The 25,286-nt window shown below is 32.0% G+C and overlaps 1 long non-coding RNA gene across 1 annotated transcript in view; it reads left to right on the top strand.

Annotated features, from left to right (window-relative positions):
• LOC140435628 (uncharacterized) overlaps positions 1 to 7,329 on the top strand; it is a 61,037-nt gene extending 53,708 nt beyond the window's left edge. Inside the window, exon 3 of the long non-coding RNA XR_011950201.1 lies at positions 7,169 to 7,329. This is a non-coding gene — a long non-coding RNA (uncharacterized lncRNA). The remainder of the gene's footprint in view (positions 1 to 7,168) is intronic.
• The last annotated feature ends 17,957 nt before the right edge of the window (positions 7,330 to 25,286 follow it).

Here is a 25,286-nt window from a genome sequence, read left to right as displayed (position 1 = left end):
GCCCTCATCAATGCATAACTACAATGAATTTTCTTTTTCTTGAGTGTTATATTTTAATGAAATTTTTTTTATTGCATTTACAAGGTAGATTTAACCTTATGCATACTACTATTTAGAAATCTGGTGTAGGGTTGTGTCTTTTTGAAATGACAATGGAAAGGTTTTGTTTTTTATACCCTCTTGTATAACTTTGCTCTGTACAATTTTTCTGTATAGATTACTTTATTATTCTAACAGGTGTATAACGTTTGGATTTAAATCAAAGTATATTTATGACTAATTTTTCTTCTTCAGTTCAACTGAGTATAATTTTGTTCAGTTTTCTTTTCATCTTGTGTAAATTTTATACTTAATAGATGTCTAGATTGATCTTACTAAATTTTTACTTATTTCTTTTATATTTTGATGTTTACCTTATCTTTCTTAACTGCTTATAATGTTCTACTCATACTATCTCATGCAATATATGCAACTAAAATCTAGATTAGTATTATGATAACTAATATTTGGATTTATATACCTACTGCATTACTGATGATTATGATATCTTATCGTTTATAACTTAATGATTATATGCATATCTAGTGATATTGCTAATATCATAATTACCTTGGTTTAAAATTAGCTTCCCTTAAGAACTAACATTCTTGAAAGAATGTCTTTCTAACGATGTTTATCTCCATGAGTGATAGATACATCGTCCCCATATTAGTTGTTTTTGTATGATATTTATGTAATTACATATATATGGGACCGAACTGTGGTGGAGATGTACATTTATACCACTGGATCTTCCTTTAATGGTAAGGTTGTCTTTAGGGTATGGCGTCGGGGGGTTCATAGTACACAGGACTGTCGTCTCTGAGGAGCGCTTTCGAGGTTTAACCATGGATTATGAGCTACTGCGTTCATACCAACATGATTTCAATCGGCCCAGTGTATAATCGATGAACAGTACCAAAGATTGCGGATAACCCTTAACGTAGCTTTTCTCCCTCTTGGTCTACGACCAATTTTAGTGTGACGAATACTATAATTCGTTGGGATAAAATATTTCCCTGAGTATTAACTCTAAAGCCCTGTTACATGCTGCTACAATGTATAGCACATAAATATTTGCCTCATAATTTTAGTGTGACGAATACTATAATTCGTTGGGATAAAATATTATCCTGAGTATTAACTCTAAAGCCTTGTAAGGAATTGCTATAAGGTATAGCATAGGATTATTTACCTTACAATTTTAGTGTGACGAATACTATAATTCGTTGGGGATGAAATAATACCCAGAGTGCTCACTCTAAAGTCATTTAGTGTATATAGTATTACAATACTGTAATACATAGTTTATAATTATGTAGTTAAAATTTTAGTTTAACGGATACTAAAATTGGTTGGGTGATAGTCATTTATTTTTTTTGACTTAGGTATATTATATCTTATCACAAGTTAACCATTTTCACTTTATTTTGTTTAAATAATAGTACCTAAACTTACAAGTTATTATACCTATATCTAGGTATCTAGATAACTTTATTATTTGGTAAAGATTACCTTTATTATTATTTTGATGATCATAACATATAATGAGTTTAGTGATGAGAAAAATTTCTCAAGGTACTTTAGAAATTTTTCTACTGGGTGGTGGAAGTGTGTAGCGTTATAACTGCTACATTGCCTGCTTTCTTTCTTATGTTAATATATTGCGTTAATTCTATTCTCCAATTTCCATATCTTCTGTCATAATTCATATTCTTCTATATCCTCCATTGTATCTCTTATTTTTCTATATATTTTCTCAGATATAGATTGTATCAGAATTATGTCGTTACTTAATTGATTCATTATTCTCTTTTCATTTTTACTGGTATTTGGTATAAAAACGAGTTGGCGTCCAAATCTATCTTCTTTATATATATATATATATATATATATATATATATATATATATATATATATATATATATATTTCAGTATCTACCTTTCCTATTTTCTTAATAATCATCATTTTTATCTTTTTCTCAAGTTTCTAAAGAATGAATTTTATTTTCATCTCTATTTCTGTTACTTTGGAACGAGAGGTGCCATCTTTATTCTCTGGTTAGTTTAATGCTAGTGACAAAGACTCCTTTTTGTTGACATTTCCCCCTTCCCGTTCGATACAAAAGTCGATATAATGGCTTTTATTTCTAAAAATGTCGATTTTCTTCATGACTTTTGTAAAAGTATAATCAATTGTTGTGTCGTCTCCTGAATTAGGAGGTAAGAGTTTAATATATTTTATCGGTTTCCTGATTCTACCTGTTGTATAAAAATCTTTTTATAATTTTAACTTTGAAAATTCTAATCTCATTATTTATGATTATCATATGTAAGTAGGTAGGTACATATTTTTGTGGATATTTCTTACGTTTTTTTTATTTTATATAAAAACTAGCAATAAGAAATATATAGTTTCTTTAATATAGTATGTAAAAGTTTTACGAATATTTTTACAGTTTTAAATATTGAATTTAAATCCTTAATAATATCTTTTGATTTTAATAATAATTAACTTTTGACAAACTACCATTTCTATATAGAAATGTTTTTAAATTCTAAATTATCTAACTTTTCAATAAATATATCTTGTCATTTTTACCGAATCCGCTTTGTAATTAATATTAGAATATTTCAGTAGTAAAAAGTAATTACCATTTGCTTAAAAAGATTATATATCCTTACTTTTACTTATTTGCTACATAAATATGAATTGTTTCTCGACTTGCTTGGGTGAATAATGATAAAATTTTGTTAAATTTGATTGGTCACCTATTCATCCCCCAAGCAAGGTCTCTCATTTTGGTTTCACCATTTTCTGAAGCAAGGTGTGTTTTTCTTCATTTTAGTCAACCTCCGGGATACATTTCTCAGGTGCGGGTCAATTTATATTAACATCCAGAAGACCAACCGGCCTGAGAATGACACTATCATTCCAATAGGAGAGTTGACTCCAGGGCAAGAAAATCCACAACTAACCACATGGCTTGCTAACAACCATAGCAGAAAAGACCAGGATAAAACCTAGGATTTGGTGACAAGCATTTTTCCTTACTATAATGTAACACTGTAGCAAGAAGTCAAATAATTTTTATTTAAATTCAATATATTTAAACATGTATTTTTCTCTCATTTTTTTTAATATTTTAATAAACATGTGTTAATTTAACTGTGTATTGTTTCTTCTTTTTACTTGTTTGCGTGTGTTGCTCCAGAGTAGGCCATATTCACGTCCTGAGTGAGCTAGCCAGGGAGTGTTTCGTATAACGTCTCATGTAGCAATTTTGCAATTGATACATTAGGGGTTATGACGTTAAAAATTGGTCCCAACGGGAAACGATTTGTCACTCCAACGTTATTAGTGATGTTAGTCGGATTGTAGCAGCAAACTAAGGTTTGCGGTTACAAGTTGACAACAGCAGCTCAACGTTGGGATGTTATAAATTGAGCCTCGAAGGGTTACAAATTGGCACCCAATGAATGTTCGTTGGAACGTTACAAATTGGTGCCTAACGTTACATATTCAACACATCCTTCTATTTTTATTTTTATTGAAAAGTTAAAAGAATTTCAAGTAGACACTTATGTCAAAATAAATAGTTTACATATACCAGCAAAAATCAAAGATACTACTGTTAAGGCTAAATTGGCATTTTTGGAGAAAATGATGGATAAACTACGATCCCAACAAATACGTAGGTTAGATTTTATAAAAGCTGTATCTTATCATTCCTATAATAGCAAATAAATCATTGTATACAAGTATATTAACGGTAAAATGTACAAAAATTAGGTACTATAATAATATTATAGTTGTATTATAATATTATAGTTGTATTATATTTAGATATTATTACAGTTATAAAGAAATAAATAAATTAATTAATTATGGTATTTTATTTATGTCGCAGCTATATTTATTTGGTGTCGAATATACCTGTAAGATAAAAACGGGAATTGGGGCTGGTGTCGAAAATTGCCATTAAATTTTAGTCGCTACCTGCTTAGTGTCGAAATTTCCTACGCCCCCCTTTTTGTGGGTATTTTTCCTTATTTGTGTGGAAATTTCCCTATTTGTGGGACAAACATATATATATATATATATATATATATATATATATATATATATATATATATATATATATATATATATATATATATATATATATATATATATAAACTCCAAACAACGAGCTGAGATTTTTTCAGATTAGGTTGAAATTTTTAGAAGTGCTCGTGCAAAACCATCGCCATTTCACATTTTGGAAATAGATCAATCCTACTTTCGAGCATGGACGAAGTTTTTTAATACTAAAACAGATTATTTGAAGAAATGTCCTTTCAGTTCACGTCCAATCCGAGGTATTAGAAATACATCAATGGGGCGTACCGAGCTACAGCTGGGTCTTGGATCCCCTCTAGGCGAGCCTCACGAGTTAATCGATAAAGCTGTCGATAGCAAGAGAGACTTCGACCTGATCATTGCTTTTGTTTCCAAGACAATCAAACACAAAGAGGAAAAAGAGAGGCGTCTGCAAGCGGGATGACCGATCGTCACTATTTATTTTTTAACGTGTTTGTGTCACGTAAGGCAGTCAGCAGGGGAGGACCCTTTACATCCAAACTACGTTGACTGCCCTTATTTTATTTTATTTATTCTGTTTTATCTATTTATTTACCAATTTCATTAATAATTACCGTTTTTACTCTAATTTTGTTTAACTGTGGTGTATGTCTTAAGAGATATTCAGTAAGGCAAGGACTTTTACATTCGACTCACACTGAGTGCCTCTTGTGTTTCTTGTTTTGTTTCTGTTTTGATTTATGTTTTCCTTGTTCTACCCGTGTCCGTCCTGGGGCAGTTAGCAGGGGAGGACCTTTTACATCCAACCTATGCCGACTGCCTCCGTGTTTTAAATCTTGAGTTTTGAATGAATGTGTGTATTGAATTAATGAATTGATGAAAATAGAATATTTGGCGTTACTCTTAATTACCAACTGGTTCTGTCTGGCTAGTTCCATCATGGAGGGAGGGCAGCCCAGTCGCCCGACCCGCGAATGAGTTGCGCCGGACGGTCACTTCACCGACCAGTCTGCCGCGATGCTTTTACGGAGGGGGGAGGATAGGTGGCCGCCAAACCAATGGAATGTACGCGAAAAGTGCCAGAGGGAATTAGGAGTAAGGTCGGCGGGTCAGACATGCACGCTAAGTGGGGTTACTGACCCGTCGGCTGGAAGAAGAGGGGGTGAGTTTGTCGGTAGGCGGCCTCGCCACGCGGTGAAGCGTGCCGGACTGAATCCGACACACCTGGGACACCTTCCCAGATGGTCTTTTTGAAGATTCTCACCTCCCAAAAAAAAAATATCACCAGGAGTCCTATAATGGAGCATGGGAGTCAGCAATAGTAAAGGAAAAAAAAGTAAGCAAAAGGGACTTGTGCTACTACAAAATGAATTTGCCCTTCCTCCATATTCTTATTCAGGTAAAAAAAATATTAATATCTTGAAATATTATTATTAAATATTATTTTTAGGTTTGACACCAATCTCAGCTAAAAAAAAAAAAAAATTTAAATGCCTACAAGATTTGGAACGATTCTGTAGGGAAGAAGCAAAACAATTTTTTGATAACCTGCCCAAGAATTAGAATTGTTTCATATTAACTTTTGTTTACTTGTCATTTTAACTTGTTTTTTTTTTCATCTGGCCCCTTTAGGCAAATAATTTCCAATTTAATAATAAGCCAGAGGAGTTCACCAGGGAGATGTTATCTCACCAAAGCTATTCACACTTGGACTGGAAGACGTGTTCAAAGATATTAACGGGGTAGATAAAGGAATAAATGTCAATGGAAGAAAACTAAGTCATTTGAGATACGCTGATGACATTGTAATATTTGCTACAAGTTTCGAAGAACTACAGACCATGATGACGCAACTATTTCAAGCTTTGGAAAAAGTAGGTCTTAAGATGAACTTGGAAAAAACAAAAATAATGACAAATACACCGAACATTAGAGAGATACCGTTGAACGACATAAATTTAGAAACAGTAAGGAAATACATCTACCTGGGACAGATAATGAAAGTTAACAAAGAAAATCAAACTGCTGAAATTACAAGAAGAATAAGGTTAGCATGGGCAGGATTTGGAAAACTGAGTTGGATCTTGAAAAGCACTAAAATAGAACAATATTTGAAAACCAGAATTTACGATCAGTGTATCCTCCCTATACTCACGTATGGTTTACAGACGTGGACACTGACCAAGTCTAATATGGATAAAATAGTAAAAGCACAAAGAGCGATGGAAAGATCAATGCTCGGAGTGAGACTTATAGAGAAAAAAACAAACAAATGGATTAGAAGCAAAACCAAAGTAATACAGGAGAACATGCTGCCAAATTAAAATGGAGCTTCGCAGGACACAATGCCCGACTAAAGGATAAAAGATGGAACCATGAAATACAACAATGGAGACTATGGTTAGGAAAGAGAAGCAGAGAAAGGCCACAAATGAGATGGGCTGATGATATTAAGAAGATCGGAGGACACAACTGGAAGCAAGTGGCGCAAAATAGAAAACACTGGATTGATTTGGGGGAGGCATATGTCCAAAGTTGGATTACTTAAGGTTGAAGAAGAAGATCAATAATGTTTGGTGGTTTGACCTATTAAAGTTTATATTCTATTTTGCGTAATATTATTTTAAGTTTAATTTCTTATGTGTGTCTCATTAATTTCTCAAGTAACTGATCTAATCAACAGGATTCATGATAAACATCAATAATTTATCAATAACTGGTTTTAAAATTTAAACTTTGTTTTGTACAAAATAAACATTTGGTGACTTAGCTCTTTTTGGACCTGTACTATTCAATGTCTTTTTATAATTTCGCATTTGTCTTAACCTAAACTACAACCACGTTTTATTTTTCAATATATTATTCCCATATGCAGTTAGTATATCTTAAGTATAATTTAAATAATTTATTTAATAATAATTATATTCATTTTATCCTTGTCAATTTGCTATTTGTTATTTAATATTTTAATTAGTTTTAATTTTCATATGGTAAGGAAATATTATAAACCACATGCAGTGGCTAACATATGGCTATTTTTTTTAGTTTTTTAGCCTATGTTTTATTTGCCTTTCTGTCTGAAGAATTCTGCAGCATATTGTCGATTATGCAGCAATAAAAAGAATCTAATGGCCGCCTGAAGATGAAAGTATATAAATTCAACGGCATCATCAGCAACTAACCACTACTATCTACAATCCTGTGAAGCCAACATCAATAACTAAACACTACATTGTGCAATCTTTTGAAGCCAATAAGTCATCCAGTGTTGCCATAAGTATCATATTTTCTATTTGTAAAGCTTATAGGCAAGATTTGCTTTGTGATTTTGTTCAATTTTAATTTAATATAAAAATTTTCAATTTTTATGTACAATGATTAGTTAATATCTTGGTTTATTTGTCCCAGCCAAACTCATTGTTCAGATTTATTTATGAGATAAGACGTTCTCACACCTGAGAGACAGAGCTAAACGAGGTCTAACAATTGGCTCCCACAGAAAGTTGCGAGTTTTATTGTTCTACATTGGCTCCCAACATTAGGAGGTAGTTATATTGTTACCCATTGGCACCGAACGTTTCTGATGAATCGTTCAATGGTTACAACTTATAGACTAGCAAAAAATTAATCCAAGTCAGACTAAACATAAAAAAGTTATAAACCATAAAACTTTGAAAGTCTTTTCGTGCTGCAATGTTTAATTTTAATAGGTTATAGAGGGTACTGAAACAGAACAGGGGTTTGGAAAAAAATATTAACGAATTTCACCATGAAGACGATACCATTGCAGAGGATGAAAATGTCTTAAGTTGTTTAAGCGAGAATGTCCCAGACAATATTTGTTCAGTTTACAGTGAACGAAGTTCTTTGGTAGATAGAATATGTAAATCTTGTTTCAGAGAAAAGCAAAGTCTCTCAACCCGACATAAAGCCAAAAGCAGTTTGGAAAACCAAGCTAAGAAGCTAAGAAAATGAAAGGAATGTTATCTGAAAAATTTCGCGCATGGAATATTGGCGTTTCTGCTCTAAAAATACTCGATGTAGAAAGAGGAAGAGGCAAATCTAGAAATGTTTTAATGCCAGTGGTTGAAGCAAATGAAGGCATGTATCGTTTGGGTAAACTATAAATTATTATATTTAATATTGTTTTTCAAATCATACAGTGTGACAATAAACTCGTTGGCATTGACAAAGTTTTATCTGAAAGAAAATCTTTACTCCAAATTCCTAGTGTAATGGTCAGTCTATGTCTGGTGCGTAAGGATATAAAAGATACAATTTTAAATAAAAATACATTATAGTTAAATGTCGTTAAAAATTTACTAGAGTATTATATAACTCAAAACGTCGTTCTGGCTTATCCTGTTTAAATAAGTAACCGTTTCTAATTTGAGTAAAAATGAATATGATTTTTGTCGCTGTTAGATATGTCAAGTTCTCAATGCTCAGTTATAATAAACACATCAAAAATGTCTAAGGAATACAAAATTTTTGTCTCATATATGCATCACTTTTCATTGGATTTTTTTTCCTTACATGACGCATCAACCCCGCAGGGTTATTAGCGTGCATGGATTGTGATAAGAGTTAGAACTTAGAACAATAGAATATTAACCATAGCAATACATAATTAGAAATAAACCTAAGTCTATACAAAGTAAAATATTAGATTTTTGATAACAGCTTGCAGTCTTTGAGACAGGCGAAAATATTTTTAGTATCACTGTCTTTTCCAAGAGCACTATTTAATGTTGTGATATGTTATAAATTTTGCGTTGCACATTATACTTGGGGTACTGCAATAAATAATGTTACACATGTCACACACAGGTTTATCAGCACGTTTTAGTAGGTAGTCGTGTGTTAACCGAGTATGACCAATCCGGAGGCGAGTGAAGGTTACTTGTTCTCTTCTATTGTTAAATTTTGGTAATTTTTGATGATTAATATCAACTTAGTATAGCTTGGTTGGGGAGTTCTTTCATGTATCCTGCCATATCGAATTAATCTTTTCTTTAAAGAATGCTTTCAGGTTGGTGTGAAGAGATTTCGTATTCTCTTCTGCGTTTGGGTGAGTAGGTGCATTTTTTGATATTTTGTCTACAACCTCGTTTCCTTCAATTCCAGTATGTGACGGTACTTATATTAAATTAATTTTATGTTCATATTTTCTGCATGTTTTAGTTCCCTTTTAATGAGAAGAAGTAGTGGATGATTACAGTAGAGTTGGTTTAATGCCATTATTGAGCTAAGAGAATCTGTAATAATGATATTTCTCTTTTTATTTTAGTTAACTATCAGAACTAGTGCTTTTAGTTTCGCATACAGTTCAGCAGAGAACGTTTTTGTATATGAAGGTAATTTGTAAGCTTCTGTATAATCTGATGATTAGAAACAGCTACCATATTTGCTTAATATTTTAAAAAATTCTTGATTAAATTGACTTGCTGGCTTTTCTGATTTGTTTAGGCGCAATAAGCTGGTGTCAGTAGAGGGAAGTCGAATTGTCCAAGGAGGGGTTTGAATTGAGGAGATATCGTAAGTGTCTGGAAAATGAATACTTATTGTTAAGAAGTAGGTATGTAGGCGGTAATAGAAAGGGTGATCAGTTCGATTTGAAGTTTGGAAACAACTTTTAAAGCGGTTGGCGAATAAGTTGTGTATAACTGGATTATATTGATTAGACGATACTGCCGCGGCATAAGAAAGACTTAGATATTGTCTTCTAAATGCGAGTTGAATCTCTCCAGTTTCCCAGTATAGGGTTAGTATTGGACTTGTTAGGTGTGCTCCTAAGAAAATTCGAAGAAATATTTTAGTGTATTACCTCTTATTTTCATTCACTGAGCGTTTCTAAAATTAAATATTTTCATACTGAATCGCAGGCACTAAAAATGTCAAAAAATATTCCAATACAGTTTTGTTTAATAGCGAAAGCCTCATGTATTTCCGATTCTACATCAATAAGGTTGTCTACAGTAGAACGGCGCTTTTGGAAGCCACTTTGTTCTGGTCTAATTAGTTTCTTTGATTCCAAATACCACATGAGTCTGTTATTTATTATTTTCTCTAGCATTTTGCCCATACTACAAGTAAGAGATATTGGCCTATATGTTTCGGGATCTGATTTGCTCTAACAGATTTATCGACTTGTGTGATTTTGTACCAGATATTCTTGTTACTTTTTTCATACAGTTGTCATTGGAGTAGAACTGTCAATTGTTGAAACGTATGTTATCCAAGATTCGCGCTTTGCTTTATTGATAGTAAATCTGGCTATAGCTCGTAGTCGTTTGAATTCTAAAGAGTTTTGTTCATTTTTCTGTCGTTTGAATTTATAAAACGCTTTTTTGGATTGTTGTATTGCTTGTTTGCATTCATAGTTCCACCAAGGAACTGGATGGAATTTACTGGCGAACGTAATTTTACCAATATTTTTATCTGCTGAATCTATTATCAGTTTTGTAATAAAATCTACTTCTTCATTCACATTACTATTTTAATTTATGACATGCAAGTTGTGTTGGATATGGTTTTGAAATTTCTTCCAATCCGCATTTTTTAAGTTACATTTTACTTCTGGTATAGCTGTAGATGATTCTTCGTTATGAATTATAATAGGATAGTGATCACTATCGTATGGCTCCAGTAATACATCCCATAAAAGCATATGCGTTACTGATGGTTTGCATATAGATAAGTCAATAGCAGAACCTTCACCCGTTCTTATGTCGAAACGGGTGTCTTGTCCATCATTAAGTAGATTCAGGTTGAATTTTTCCAGAAGGGATTCTATTTTTCTACCGAGACTAGTTAATTTTTTTGAACCTCATAAACGGTTATGTGCGTTGAAGTCTCCGACAATTAGTCGAGGAGTAGGTATTTAATCTAAGAGGTTCGATATTTCGTTATGGTTAGGGGGGAACGTATATGTTGCAAACGGAAAAGCTAGTTACGTCTTTGATTCTGACTGCAATTGCCTCGAAGTTTGTTTCTAATGGCATTTCTATACTATTATTGTCGTTCTTTATATATATCGCTACTCCTCCGCTGGCTATTTTACCATGTCGATTTTTAAAGAAATAATTAAAGTTTTTTAGGTTATGTACAGTGCTGCTTTTAAAATTAGTTTCTTTTAAATATAGAATGATTGGTCTCTATTTTGAGATTAGTATTTGCAACATTTCTAAATGGGTGTAATATCCATTTAGATTCCATTGAATTAATGTGCTGAATGTTATTATTATGTTAGTATGTGTCTATATAGGTATCACTGTCTGCCTCGATATGGAAGTTTGGATCAATATGTCGAAGAATTTTATTTCTTATTCGGGTGCATCTACTTTTAATTTTTCTGTCATTTAGTTTAGAGTATATTTTTGTCAGTAGATCTGTGACTTCAGAAATTTCATTGGTATATATTCTTGCAATACTTAGTGGGTCCAAAGATCCTGTGCAGTTTTTGAAGAAATCTGTTAGTTGTATATAGTTTAAGGGATAATTTGAATTTTGGTCGTTAAATAATTCTTCTGTTAGTTTCAGCATTTGCTCTATCGCCATTTTTGGTTTCTTTTCTGGGTTTAATTTAGTCTTTTTCTCCTTGTTTTTTGGTAATTCAAAGATATGTTCTAGAGAAGGAGTTGGGGACGGTGTAGAACGTTCAGAAACTGTGCGTTTTTGTGGTACTGAATCTGTTTCTATTTGATTAGTTAGGAGTTTTGTACTTGGTGTTTCATGTTGCATAGTTTGTTCATTCAGTTGGGTTTGCTTTTGTTGGATGGCACTAGTTACTTCTTTAGTCACCTGATTGTTACTATTTTCGATAGGGTTCTGACTTGCTTCTATATTTTGAGGTATAGAAGTTGTGTCGCCTAATACAGATACCTTTGCTGGACAGTCTTCTGCTAAGTGCTTGGTGTTTTTGCATATTTGGCAAGTCTGGTTATCTAAAGATAAGTAATTTCTATATGATGTCTCCTCATGAGTATTAACAAAAGAATCGGGTAAGGTATGGTTGGTTTAAGGGGATATGTAGGTTTGCCGCCTGAAGCTTACTATATGCTGGAATATAGTCCGTGGAATGGACGGACATACGTTAGAAAGTACTAGTCGTTGGCTAGGGGTGATTAGTCGACGTGCTTGTAAGAGTTGTTGATTAATGTTGATTTTTCCGTGGTTGATAATAAAATCATTGACCAATTTTATATTTGCTAAGTAAATGCATATTCTGTTGTTGGATAGCCTTTAACCGAAAATTATATTGATTGGCGAATTATTAGGCTTAAGCTGTGAAGGTCATCTTCAATTTAAGTATTGTCTATTGCATCAAATACGATTGCTTGATTTCTTGACGGAAAACACTAGTAGTTGGTTGTCTGGTTACGGAAGAGTAAATTTTAGGTTGTAGAGTTTGTTGGTCTGGTACAGAACTAGGTTGAGTTGACGTAGATGAGGATGCCATGATGTGGATATTAATATTTTGAATGCCAAAATATTAATTAATTCGGGCCAGAAAATACTGGTCGATATAGTTGTCGATATTAGTTGATATAAAGGTACCTTAACAATGTTTATCATTAAAATAAAACACATTCACAAAACGCGTTTTTAACCTTTGCAGAAACAGATAAACAAGTAATTAGAATTTAACGTGCTTACTCGTTGGCTGTTCTGATAAGACTCCTTTGATTGGATTTTTAAAAGTGCCATATCGTTATAATGCCTGATTAATCAGCAATAAAATCAGCTCAATTTTAGTGTATTAAGATTTATTTGTGGTGAAATAATAAAAAAAAAAGTTAAGAAGTGCACTAATTTAATGCAAATTACATACGAGTCAAGATACAACATAAAAATCTAAAAAAAAATGTATAATAATCTGTGTTTTCCTCAGCAGCATTAACTACAGCTTGACACCTCCTTGGCATGATTAAAATTAAACTATTAATTTCGATTTGAGAGAATAGGATGCATTTTTATTTGAGAAGATCTGAAAGACCTTGTCTAGTATAAACATTGTGCAGATGAGGAGCAATCTGTCTCTAAAGCATATTCCGTAAATGATCGATGGGATTAAGATCTGGCAAGTGTCCTGGCCAGAGTAAAAGTGTAATATCCTCATTATGAAAAAAATCTTTCACTATTGCTGCAGTCTGTGGCCTTGAATTATCCTGCACGTAATGCAAATTAGGACCTGCAACAGTGAAAATGGAAGAATGACAGGTTCTAAGATACGATCAATATATTGAGATTGATTTATAGTTCTACAAAAAAGGAAACAGTTCGATGAAGAAAAATGGTTCCAGCCCACATCATAACTTGTAGACCACTATATGGACTAAAACTGTACATGTTTTTGTCTCTCTTCTCAACTAGGTCCTTTCCAAACTCTCACTTTTCTTTAATCAGAGTAGAGACAAAACCTAGCTTTCTCTGTGAATAACACAAAAGTCCATAACTGTAAGCCACACTGCACATGTTCTTGTGCTCACCTTAATCTAAGTCCACGATTTCCATGACGTAACATGGGAACTCTCAATGGACGTCTGGCGTGCAGGTCAGCTTAATATAATGTACTCCATGAAAGTTTGGTCACAGATAGTAATGTTGGGGGCATTTTCTAAGGTGTCGTAGAGTTCACGTGCAGTTCGCAATATGCACATTTCGACAAGCTAATCCTACCACATACCGATCACGTTGAGGACAAGTTTCACATTGACGACCCTTATGTCGTTCAATGACATTACCGCATTATTTATATTGACGCCATAATCACGAAATCACGCTCATACTATTTTAACATGTGTTAAATGCCGATGCGCCATAAATATCTTTGCATTTAATAATCTTGATTTAGTAAAATTTTAAAGTAAATATAGACTATCTTTAAAATTTGAATCACTATTTCTTTACAGATTAATTTATATAAAAAACCTGGGTTTGTAGAGTACAAGTTTTCAAATCGAATGGTATGTACTAACAAAAAAATTTTTAAGGGCATCCGAAGTCCCATTTACCGACAATGTTAATATTATGTCACATATCTGTAACCAAAGCACTTAGATACCTATTTTTTGTTTATATTTTGCAACTAGATGTATTGTTTATTTCCGCGTAGATTTTTGTAAAGTTAGAGTGAAAAAAACATTTATTTTAAAAAATTTTAAGATACTTTTACAAAAAATCCAAAAAAATTAGATTTTATTTATAATTTTACTTGTTTTTTTACATTTTTTAATAAAACTTAAAACCAGGAACTTAATATTATTTATCTACAACTACTGTAAAAATTTGAACTTTCCATCATCTAAGAATCCAAAAATATTTGACATATAGGCACATAACGGCACACTTACACAGTGTTCTCCAGCACCATATGACGACTTGTCTGGATCTTTTATTTCCTCATAGAGGTATTCTAACTTCCTCTTGGTTAGGGTTCAGTCGCTGCCATTTCAGCCTTTCGAATGTGCTCGCAGTCCAAACGTTTCATGGCTTCTAACATGTTGGAACCAACTTTTAAACACTAATGTTGTAAAACCTTGCATTTACTGGAGTAGCCTTCGTTGAATTTTAAAACAGGATCAACAAGACTTTTAAAAATTGGTTTTATTTTTAACATAATTTTTAAAGGCAAGTGGAAGTGTTTTGTGTAATCATACTGTTTATTTTCTAATAGGGCCTTGTTGAAATTGCACCATGTATTCCTACATCGACACAACTGGTGCACGGGATCTTTATTGATGGACAGAACATGCAAATAAGTGCCTACACAGCTTTCTTCATTCATTCATTCATTCATTCATTCATTTCAATCTTGTGCCCATATGCTGTAGTAATTATTATTTACCTACCACGTTGAGTGTCACTTGTAACAATATATAATTACTTATAGGGGGTAATGTGGGAAACTGAACAATTACTGGGCTGGAGATAGGGTAAGCAAATAAATTGCAATGTTTGCAAACAGCTACTCGTGTTTTGATTAGAGAGCTAGGTCGTGGATAAAGGTTTTCTTATTTGAGGGACTGGAAAAACTAACTACAAAAAACAATAAATAAAAAAAATATAGAAATTTCCTGGGCAACAATACACAAGAAGATTCCTTAACTATTTAAAATGGATGCCGTTTAAAAAAATCCTCTTGCTGGTTGGAAAGAAAGGCTTTACTTTCCTAAAAAAAATTAAGGGTGCAAATCTTTTTTAAAAGAAATAATTTTAAACTCCTGGATTTAAGAGAAACAATATATATTTATTATTATTTCACAAAAAGAATTATTACAAATAAAATTATTCAAATTTATCAATAAACCTTACATTGAGATTAGCCTTTTAACAAAACAGAATTCAAAATTTTGGTTATGTACCAAATGACAGAACAAGGATAATACTGACTGTCATATGATGAAATGAAATATCAAATTTTTCTGAATTATTAATTAATTATCAAGGTCGACTTAATTTAAAAGAAAACTAAAATAGGACAATTCGCTGATCCATAAAACTTATACTTTTATTTATTTATAATTTTTTAATTTGTACTAAAAGCAAATCTTAGTAAATTAACAAAGAATGTTCATTTTACTTGGAAAAATTTAATAAAAACTAATTTGCTTCACTGGCTGTGCATTTCTTTTTAAGTTATTAAGAAAGTTTATGACCTTGAAATTGGACACAAAACAAACACACTGTCCCACACAAACTTCAAATGATCTGGGTTGACCCATGAAGACACAAAATGGACAAATCTTGGTGAGATCAAACATTGGCTTTAGGTTATCCTGATAGTAAACAATATGTATTCTTCAAAACTCGGGGCTGCTTAATTTTTACTTAAAATCATGTGGACCTCCTAAAACCTTGGAAACGCTATTTTTCAAATCCCTTCGCATGGAATACAGCATCCAACAAATTGGTGATTAACTAACTCACTAAACGAAGACTGCCAAATAGCATTTTGAGATTAAATTCACCTCCTTCTAACTCATGGAATTAAACAAAAATTTTGCCGGTTTTTTGAAACTATCTGCTGATAACCAACTCTCTCGTTAAGCACACAATACCTTTTAACTACTACACTTTTGCATTACCGATATAAAATTTCTACATTACTACAACAATGAAACCAACTTCTCTCGATGTACATACTAAAGAGTGTTCTCATCACCCAAATCATTCTCTTCCCAGCATCACTTTCCCACCAACCTAAGTGGAAAAATTCATATTTATTTGATGCCCAAATATCCAAGCGGAACAAGATCAAACGAAATAGCTATTGGTGTTATAATAAACAGATTAAAAATGTTTATATTATCAATCTCAGAGACGCAAAAGGTTAATAATATCTTTCGGTGTTTTAATATATACGAAGTAAAATGGAAATGATACAACGTTTCTGCACATGCACAATACACTCCAATCAATTTTCAATTTGTACATTATCCCCATATGGTTTAGCTTGAACAACAGCCTCATAAGCATTGGAGTCACCATCTTCCAAGTACTGAGTATAGGGAACATTGCACCGAACAACTAAACGCTCAAATATTTTTAAGGCACCCTCCACCTTCATACCCCCCTTGTGCGAATATATTTTGTTGTTCAATCTTTACTGTAAATGTTTTTATCCCTAGATGTACACACGCAGTATTTACTCATGGGGTGAATATCGACAACTAAAATATCAGAACATTATCAAAAGGTCTCTTTTTTGGTGATTGTTATTTGTACGCACTGGCTGTTCAGTTGAAGGTATCATGGAAGCTTCACAAATACTTTGACATGTCTTTGGTATAGCCTTTACATAACTAGATTACATAGTTATGGGAGGCGGTAAATTCATTATACCGCATAGAGTTCGGGCAGCTACAGGTCCTTTGCCTAACATCCTCATACCATATACCAATCTGACATTCAAATCATATATTTTATTAGTGGAATCACTTTCAGAATTAGGCCTAGCTATTTCACAATTGGCAGAAAACTTTGTAGCTTTGCAATTTGTACAGGAGACTTTAAATTCACTCACTAACCCCACTATAATCTTTTTACTAAGTTTCAATTTGTAGTGACAAAATTTACAAACCGCTATTTTCGTCTAACAACTTTTTAAATATATCAATAATAAAAATATCATACTGTTTAGTGTCTTTTGTCAGTTCGTAGTAAGATAAATTACATTGCAGTTGTACTTTTGAGCTAAAGGACTGAGTAGGACAAGGCCTAGATTTACTTTCAGAAGTTCGTAGACCAGGCCTAGATAGACCAAGTCTTACTATAGCTTTCAGTTTGTTTTTCTTTGTGTTGTATGTCTTATACCCAGTACCTACTTTCTTTTTGTTTCCCATTTCAATACTATAATGTAGTACAAATATAAAATAAATGAGTATTTCAAACAGAAAACTCAAAAGAACTGAACAATCAGCAAATAGCTAACGAACTTCACAATGTTTTGTTTATAAACACTTAGGCTAATCGCTAATACAGACAGCTTACTTCAGATTAATACAGACAGCTGTAGAATAGTCAGCATAACACAACAACAAAAATCGTAGATAAACATATAGGTAAGTAGCACTACATCAAAGCATTTTATGCGCGCAGGCAGAACCCGTCACCAAAACTGTCAAAATTTGAGTGCAGACGTTCAAAAAATAAGTAAGTTTGTAACCATGGACATTTTCTACTATAATTCGTTATATATTGTTGGAAAAAGAAGATTTTGAAAAATAATTTTTAATCATAACCCAAAAAAACTTAACAAATGCAATTTTTGGACTTGGCTACCCAGAAAGTTTTTATTAAAACAAGTGGAATTATAATGGTGTAGCCCAGTCTGGTTACTCAAAAATCATCGATTTCACAGCAAAATTTTTCGCAGCTATCTGAAGCTTTTAAGATATAGGTGGGGGTTACTAGATGACGAATAGATGAAAAGGTACTCGTATTTTTACCTTGCGTTTTTTTAAACAATAATTTATGGTCACAATTAGAGTTTTTTCCCTTATATTTTAAATAAACAATATTAATATCATTTTTTTATATCAAGAATATCTTTATTTTACCGTTTTTTCAATTAAAATTGATAAATAATTTACGGAGATATTTGCAAAAAAGCAGTTTTTTTGCACTAATTTATAAGTTTTATTAATTTTTTATCAACAAAATAAAATATTATTAATACATTTGAACATTGAGGAATTTTAAATTTGTGCGAAATTTCCCCCGATCTTATAAACATATTTAATTTTGTACAAATTCATTATGACATTGATTATGTTGATGTTTGATTTATGTCAGAAAGACACTCGATTCTGTTTATTATATTTTTTGTTGTTGATAACTAGCTCTTGATTATTATTATGGTTACGTACAAAGTGACGCCAAATATGAATATTAAAATTTTTTGAAATTATAGTATTTATAGTCAGAAAATCTAATATTAGAAAATTATAGTATTAATTTTCGTAAGACAGAATGTTATTATAGATATTGCTTAGTTTATCAATATCAGTTTTTTTATTAACACATTGATATTTATTTATGCATACCATTTCTAAGAATTCTCTTTTATTTAATTGGTTATATTAAATTGTTTTATATTAAATATATATACATTATATACATACCTATATACTACCAAACTTTTTAAAAGTAAATATAAGCCATATCAATTTTATTTCTGTAAACCTTACACGTAAATTCGAGACAAATGTTTTTAATTTTTTGTTTGTGAAACAAACAAAAAGTTTTAACTTTACTTATCAGTGATACTGTTATCTAATTAAAAAAGCTACTCCTTAAAAATGAATCAATATAATACCACCAGAGATTTTTAATAGGTACATTTAAGAATATGTGTTTAAAACAAAGTGAATATATTTTCAACAAAACTAAAAATAGGAACACCAAAAAGATTATTAAATTACATTATATATCCTATATATATATATATATATATATATATATATATATATATATATATATATATATATATAATTAACCAGAAGTATTTGCTGACAACGTAAGGAAGTAAACGTTAAATATTGGGTTTGCAGCAATAAAAAATGAAACGTGTACTCTTTTAAATCTTTATTCCAAGCTTTCGGACATTGGTTATGTCCTTCATCAGGGAGCTACAAATGTGATGAATAAATTGCTGCAAACCCAATATTTAACGTTTACTTTATATATATATATATATATATATATATATATATATATATATATATATATATATATATATATATATATACACTCAAAAATGTTTTGCATAATGTAATATTTTCAAAATTATCCACCTAATCTGGTGAAATCTATTTTTTTTAACAAAATACTTTATTATATATATAAAATTGTATGTTTTGAAAAAAACAATAAACAAAATTTAAAGGATTAACAATTTAATATTATTATTCATAATATGTATTATAAATATATTTTTTTTAATTTGTACAGATATAGGAACTAATACTTAATATGCTGTATTTCCACCTCTTGCATCAATTCAAGACTGAATGCGATGTCCCATGCTTCTTATAAGTGTATTAATGTAGTTCTGGTCCATGGTGCTCGATTCTTCAATCGCTGCTATTCTAAAGTCTTGTAGTGTCCTTAAGGGTGTCTGCCGGGATTGAATTTTTCTTTTGAGCATATTCCATCCGTGCTCAATGGGATTGAGGTCAGGTGAGCAAGGTGGCCATTGTAATCTGACGATATCTTCTGCCTCTAAAAAATCTGCCACATGTCTCGTACGATGGGAAGGCGCATTGTCATCCATAAAAATAAATTCTGGACCAACAGCTCCTCGCCACAAGCGTACAACAGGCCTAAGAATAGTATCAATATAAATTTGTCCATTCATGTTACCAACAATAGGAATAAGGAGTTTTATTATTTAGCATGATGCCGCCCCAAAAACGTTATGGAGCCACCTTGATATGGGACTCTTTGGACAGCTTGGTTAAGTCTATCCTGTCGATTTGGGTTCCTCCCAATCCTAATTCGGCGATTATCCAACAAAAGGCTAATTTTGGTTTCATCAGAAAACAACACGTTTCCCCATCTGTTGTCATGCCATTGTAAATGTTCATTGGCCCATTCCAGTCGAGTCCTTTTCTGCTTTAACGCAAGCTTTGGTACAAACAATGGTCTTCTTGTAAATAAATTCGCCGAATGTAACCTGTTTCTAATAGTCTGATCGCAAATTACAATGTTATGAGCTTGCTGGAGCTCTCTTCTAATTGCTGGGGCAGTCATAGAGAGGTTTTTTCGGGCAGTTAACGTTAAAAAGTGTTCTTGGGCATTGGTAGTAATTCTGGGTCTTCCGCTTTTTGGACGATCGCTAACAGAATTCGTCTCTCGACATTTTTTCACAATCCGAGACACATCACTCTGATTAACTCCAACCCGGATAGCAACGTCGACTTGTGTGTGGCCTTCCTCAATTAAAGTAACGATTCTAGCTCTGTTGAACTCAGATATCACTTGTCTATTCATATTGTTCACTACAAAGTGAATAAAACGCAAACCAATTTTTACAAATATCGATTTTCGAAAACTGATGAACGCAATATGAATACTGAGAATCTTTGAGACGATTAAAAAACAAAAAACAAGCAATAAAATACATTATTTTAGTAGACAAAAAAAATCAGTGCAAAAAATTTCAAATGAGAAACGTTCAGTGGCTTTACAGATAATATGCAAAACATTTTTGAGTGTGTGTATATATCCTATGTGCACATCTACATAAGAGCATCAGAAATGGCAAAGTTTATTATTGTTGATGGTTATTAAATTTATTGAATGAAAATAATGATAGTTTTTAGTAAATCTAGGTAAACCACAATATACATCACTTTTGTTAAGTGTACTTTTAATGAAAAAGATTTATTGGTTAACGATGTTTAAATGATATGAGTACTTTATTGCTTCCTTTTTATGTATTTAACAATTAGGTGTTATTTTATTGGAAATCCTAAAATTTATTGGCCCTATAATTATCAACCATATAATCGAATACCACAATAATTGGCTTTTGACATAAAACAGTAATGGCAAAGTTCTTTTATTGCAGTTCAATAACCCAAAATGATGAAAAACTAATTTGGTTAATTTTTAGTTATTATTCTAACGGGTGATTCTTTGATGTAGTACCACATTTGGTAATCTGTCTTGTGATGTTTTTTAGTAATGACCTTAATATTGCGGTATTTAAAAATATTCATTTATTATAATCTGCTTCTATATTGTGTGGTATATTGTACAGGAATAAACTACAGTTATAATTAAAACTCGTTTATCTTTTCTTATATTGATGTATACTCTCTTTTTCCATTTAATTTTTATTTCTAGATATCATTTTCATTTCTATATAGTTCATCTCTCTGGCTCTGCCTGCTTTTATAATTTTTTTTATCCAACTTTTTCTTGGTTGTCCCTTTCTTTGTTTCTTTACTCTTTTAGTTTTTAATATTCTCTTTAACCATCTTCCGTCTTCCATTCTCTGCAAGTCCCCAAACCATTCCAATTGTTTTCTGGTTATTTTATTTAATATGGATTCTTGCTCTAGTGGTTTCTTATTTGATCATTTCTAATTTTGCTTTCCTTGTATTATGTGTTATTTTTTTCAATATTTTGAATTCAATAGCATTTATGTTGCTCTCATGTTTCTTTTGTAATACCCATTACTCTTTAATAATACCATTTAACGGTATTATCTTATTCTTCTTTCTCTTTATAAGCAATCCTGCTTGTTAATTGGCGGATTGATACCTCTATGGAAGGTTGTCAGTTAATATTTTTCGCGTCATTATCTAAGTGTTAATATGTCGGTTTCGCCACATTTTGTGATGAACGTATCCTGCCGGTCTGTTTGCTTTTTGTACTTGATCTCTCACTTCTTTATCCAGGGCTCCATAACTGAACAATTTCTATTTACTTACCCTATCCTATTTCTATATACTTTCTTATTTAACTAATTTGTAGATGAACTGATGATGTGCCTGAATTGATTCACAAATTTCATTCATTCTTTCTTTTATTCTCAAACATTTGACAGAGAACCCTCCACTATCACAGTAAACTACATTTATATAGATAACGACATTCTTTTGTTGACCATAGGAATTAAGATTTATTGCAATCCCATCTCTAGAGTATATTTATTATAATGCTCTAAAACTAATTTTTTGGTTATTTTTTAGCCTTAATAGCATTACAAATAAATAAGTAAGTAAATAAGTAATATCCTTTATTATTACTGAAAATTGTACAAGTTTTATACAACTTTGTTCTTCAACCTAATTAAGAACCTACAAACTTCGTAATATGTACCTAACAAAAAATAAAAATTAGGAAGAAAGCAGACTAATCTTCTTCTTCTTAAAGTGCCTATCCGTTCCGGATGTTGGCGATCATCACGGCTATCTTTACTTTATTTATTGCAGCGCGGAACAGTTCAGTGGTAGTCGTGTTATACCACTTTCGTAAATTTTGAAGCCAGGAAATGCGTCTTCTTCCCGGTCCTCTCTTACCATTTACTTTCCCTTGGAGAATCAGCTGGAGAAGGCCGTAACGTTCTTGATTTCTCATTACATGTCCTAGATATTCCAACTTTTTAGTTTTGACGGTCATGAGAATTTCACATTCTTTCCCCATTCTACGCAGGACCTCCACATTAGTAACTCTGTCAACACAGGATATACGTAAGATGCGCCTATAACACCACATTTCGAAAGCTTCGAGCCGATTCATAGATGCAACAGTCAGTGTCCATGCTTTCATTCCGTAGAGCAGAACTGTGAATATGTAGCAGTTCAATAGACGGCATTTTGTTTTTAATGATATGTCTCGACTGTTAAAAATGGTTCTCATTCTAACGAATGCTGCTTTCGCTTTTATTATTCGCTGTTTAATTTCTGTTGAGTGGTCCCATTGGCTATTTAAGTTGGTGCCTAGATATGTATATTGCTCGACTCTTTCGATATTCTCTTGGTTGATTGTAAGATGAGCGTTTAGAATTGGTTTTTTACTAATTGTCATAAATTTGGTTTTCTTTATGTTAAGAGCTAGTCCGTATCTGTTGCTGACTTCTGTTATGCGATTTGTTAATATCTGTAAGTCATTCAGATTATCGGTAAAAACTATAGTGTCATCTGCATATCTAATGTTATTCAACCATTCACCGTTTATTAGTATTCCTTTCGCACAACCGTCTAAAGCTTCCTTAAATACCCATTCAGAATAAATGTTGAACAACAATGGAGACAAAATACAGCCCTGTCGTACTCCACGTTCTATTGCAATTTTATCAGTTAACTGGTCTTCTATTTTGATTTTGGCTGTTTGATTGTAATAAATATTTCTGATAATTCTAAGATCTTTGTTGTCAATCCCAATTTCTTGCATTAGAGTCATTAATTTGTCATGTTTTACTCTGTCAAATGCCTTCTGGTAATCTATAAAGCATACGTATATGTCTCAATTCACATCCCTGCATCTCTGAAATAGCACCTGTACAGCAAAAAGGGCCTCCCGTGTTCCCAGAGCATCACGAAATCCGAATTGTGTTCTTGTTAGTTGTTCCTCACATTTTGTATATATTCTCTTGTGAATGACCTTTAGGAATGTTTTAAGTAAATGGCTCATAAGGCTTATAATTCTATAGTCTTCGCACTTTCTCGCATTGGGTTTTTTTGGAAGATTTATAAAAGTTGACACTAACCACTCTTGGGGAACCACGCCCGTATCATATATACTGTTTAATATATTTGTCAACCATTTTATGCTATCATAGTCCATAAGTTTTAAGAATTCTGAGTGAAAATTATCAGGGCCTACTGCTTTACCATCTTTGGTGCTTTTGATGGCATATTTTACTTCTTCGACTGTAAATGGTGGTCCAGATTCGCAATTGGTGTTTGTTGTAATACCAGTGTTACTTCGTATATCTTCAAAAGTTTTTTCTACGTATTTAATCCAAATATCTCTTTTATGCTCTATTTCCAGTACTACGTTTCCCTGATTATCTGTCAGGAATCCAGTGTTCTTGTGTTTATATAAGCCTGCCGCTTCTTTAATCTTTTTATGGAGGTTAAATGAATCATGTTTTTGTTGTAATGACTATCTCTGTACACTTCGAGCTAAACCAATTTTCTTTTGCTATTTTAATAGCCCTTTTTATTTCGTTATTTATGTTGTTGTAGTAATTCTTATTATCTTTAGCGTTTCTTCTGTCTTCCATCATACATAGAATCTCCTCCGTCATCCATTCCTTTTTATTTGTTCTTTCAAGTTTTAAGTATTTCTCTGTTATTTCTTGACTTACGTTGTGCAAATTTTCTAGTTCTACATCTGTGTTATCTGTTTCTGTACAGGCCCATGGTTTTTCTGTACGAGCCCACGTATTTTCTTTTAGGCGTTTTTGTACCTTTTCTTTTACTGTTTTATTTTTCAGTTGGTTAATATCGTACTTCATAATTTTTGGTCTTTGAACTTTCTTTCTTAGATTAATCTACTTTATCTATTTATTTGAAGACGTTTCGCTCTCTAATCAGAAAGCATTATCAGTTCATCTAAAAAGAACAATATGAAAAACCAAACATCCATAGAAAAGTCAATCTAAATGTGTTAGCTCAAAAAGACATGTAGCAGTCAATTTTATAATATGTAAAGAAGCTTAAGATATTAGACATTAAATAGTTAGGTTGTATAAACAATTAATTGAAACTAAATACAGTTTACAATTTAACTCAAACATAAAACAGCAAAACACCATGTAGATATTGTACATTTATTTTAAAAAATATTGTTCTGAAGCTATTTTCTTGTGTCATTTTAAATTAATTACTATTTAAATGGGAATAAGCCACAATTAAAGGTTAAAATACGTTTATTGACGTTTCAATTTCCACTTCGGAAATCGTTCTCGAATTCTTTATTTATTAGAACGATTTCTCCTCTTAGATTTCTCCTATTAGACTCCTCTTTTCCTTATTTTACCCGTTAAAATTGCAGTTAAGAATACCAAGATTGTCAGAAATTTGTTTTCTAAAACTAAAATATCCTTCTTCCTTTTGGAACAAGTCAATGGCATCTATCACATACCTTGTGATGAGTGTGACTCGTGCTATATCGGTCAGACAGGGAGATCACTGAGAGG

The sequence above is a fragment of the Diabrotica undecimpunctata genome, chromosome 3 (genome assembly GCF_040954645.1).
Source record: "Diabrotica undecimpunctata isolate CICGRU chromosome 3, icDiaUnde3, whole genome shotgun sequence".
Lineage (NCBI taxonomy): Eukaryota > Metazoa > Arthropoda > Insecta > Coleoptera > Chrysomelidae > Diabrotica > Diabrotica undecimpunctata.
This window is presented reverse-complemented; position numbering and strand designations above follow the sequence as displayed.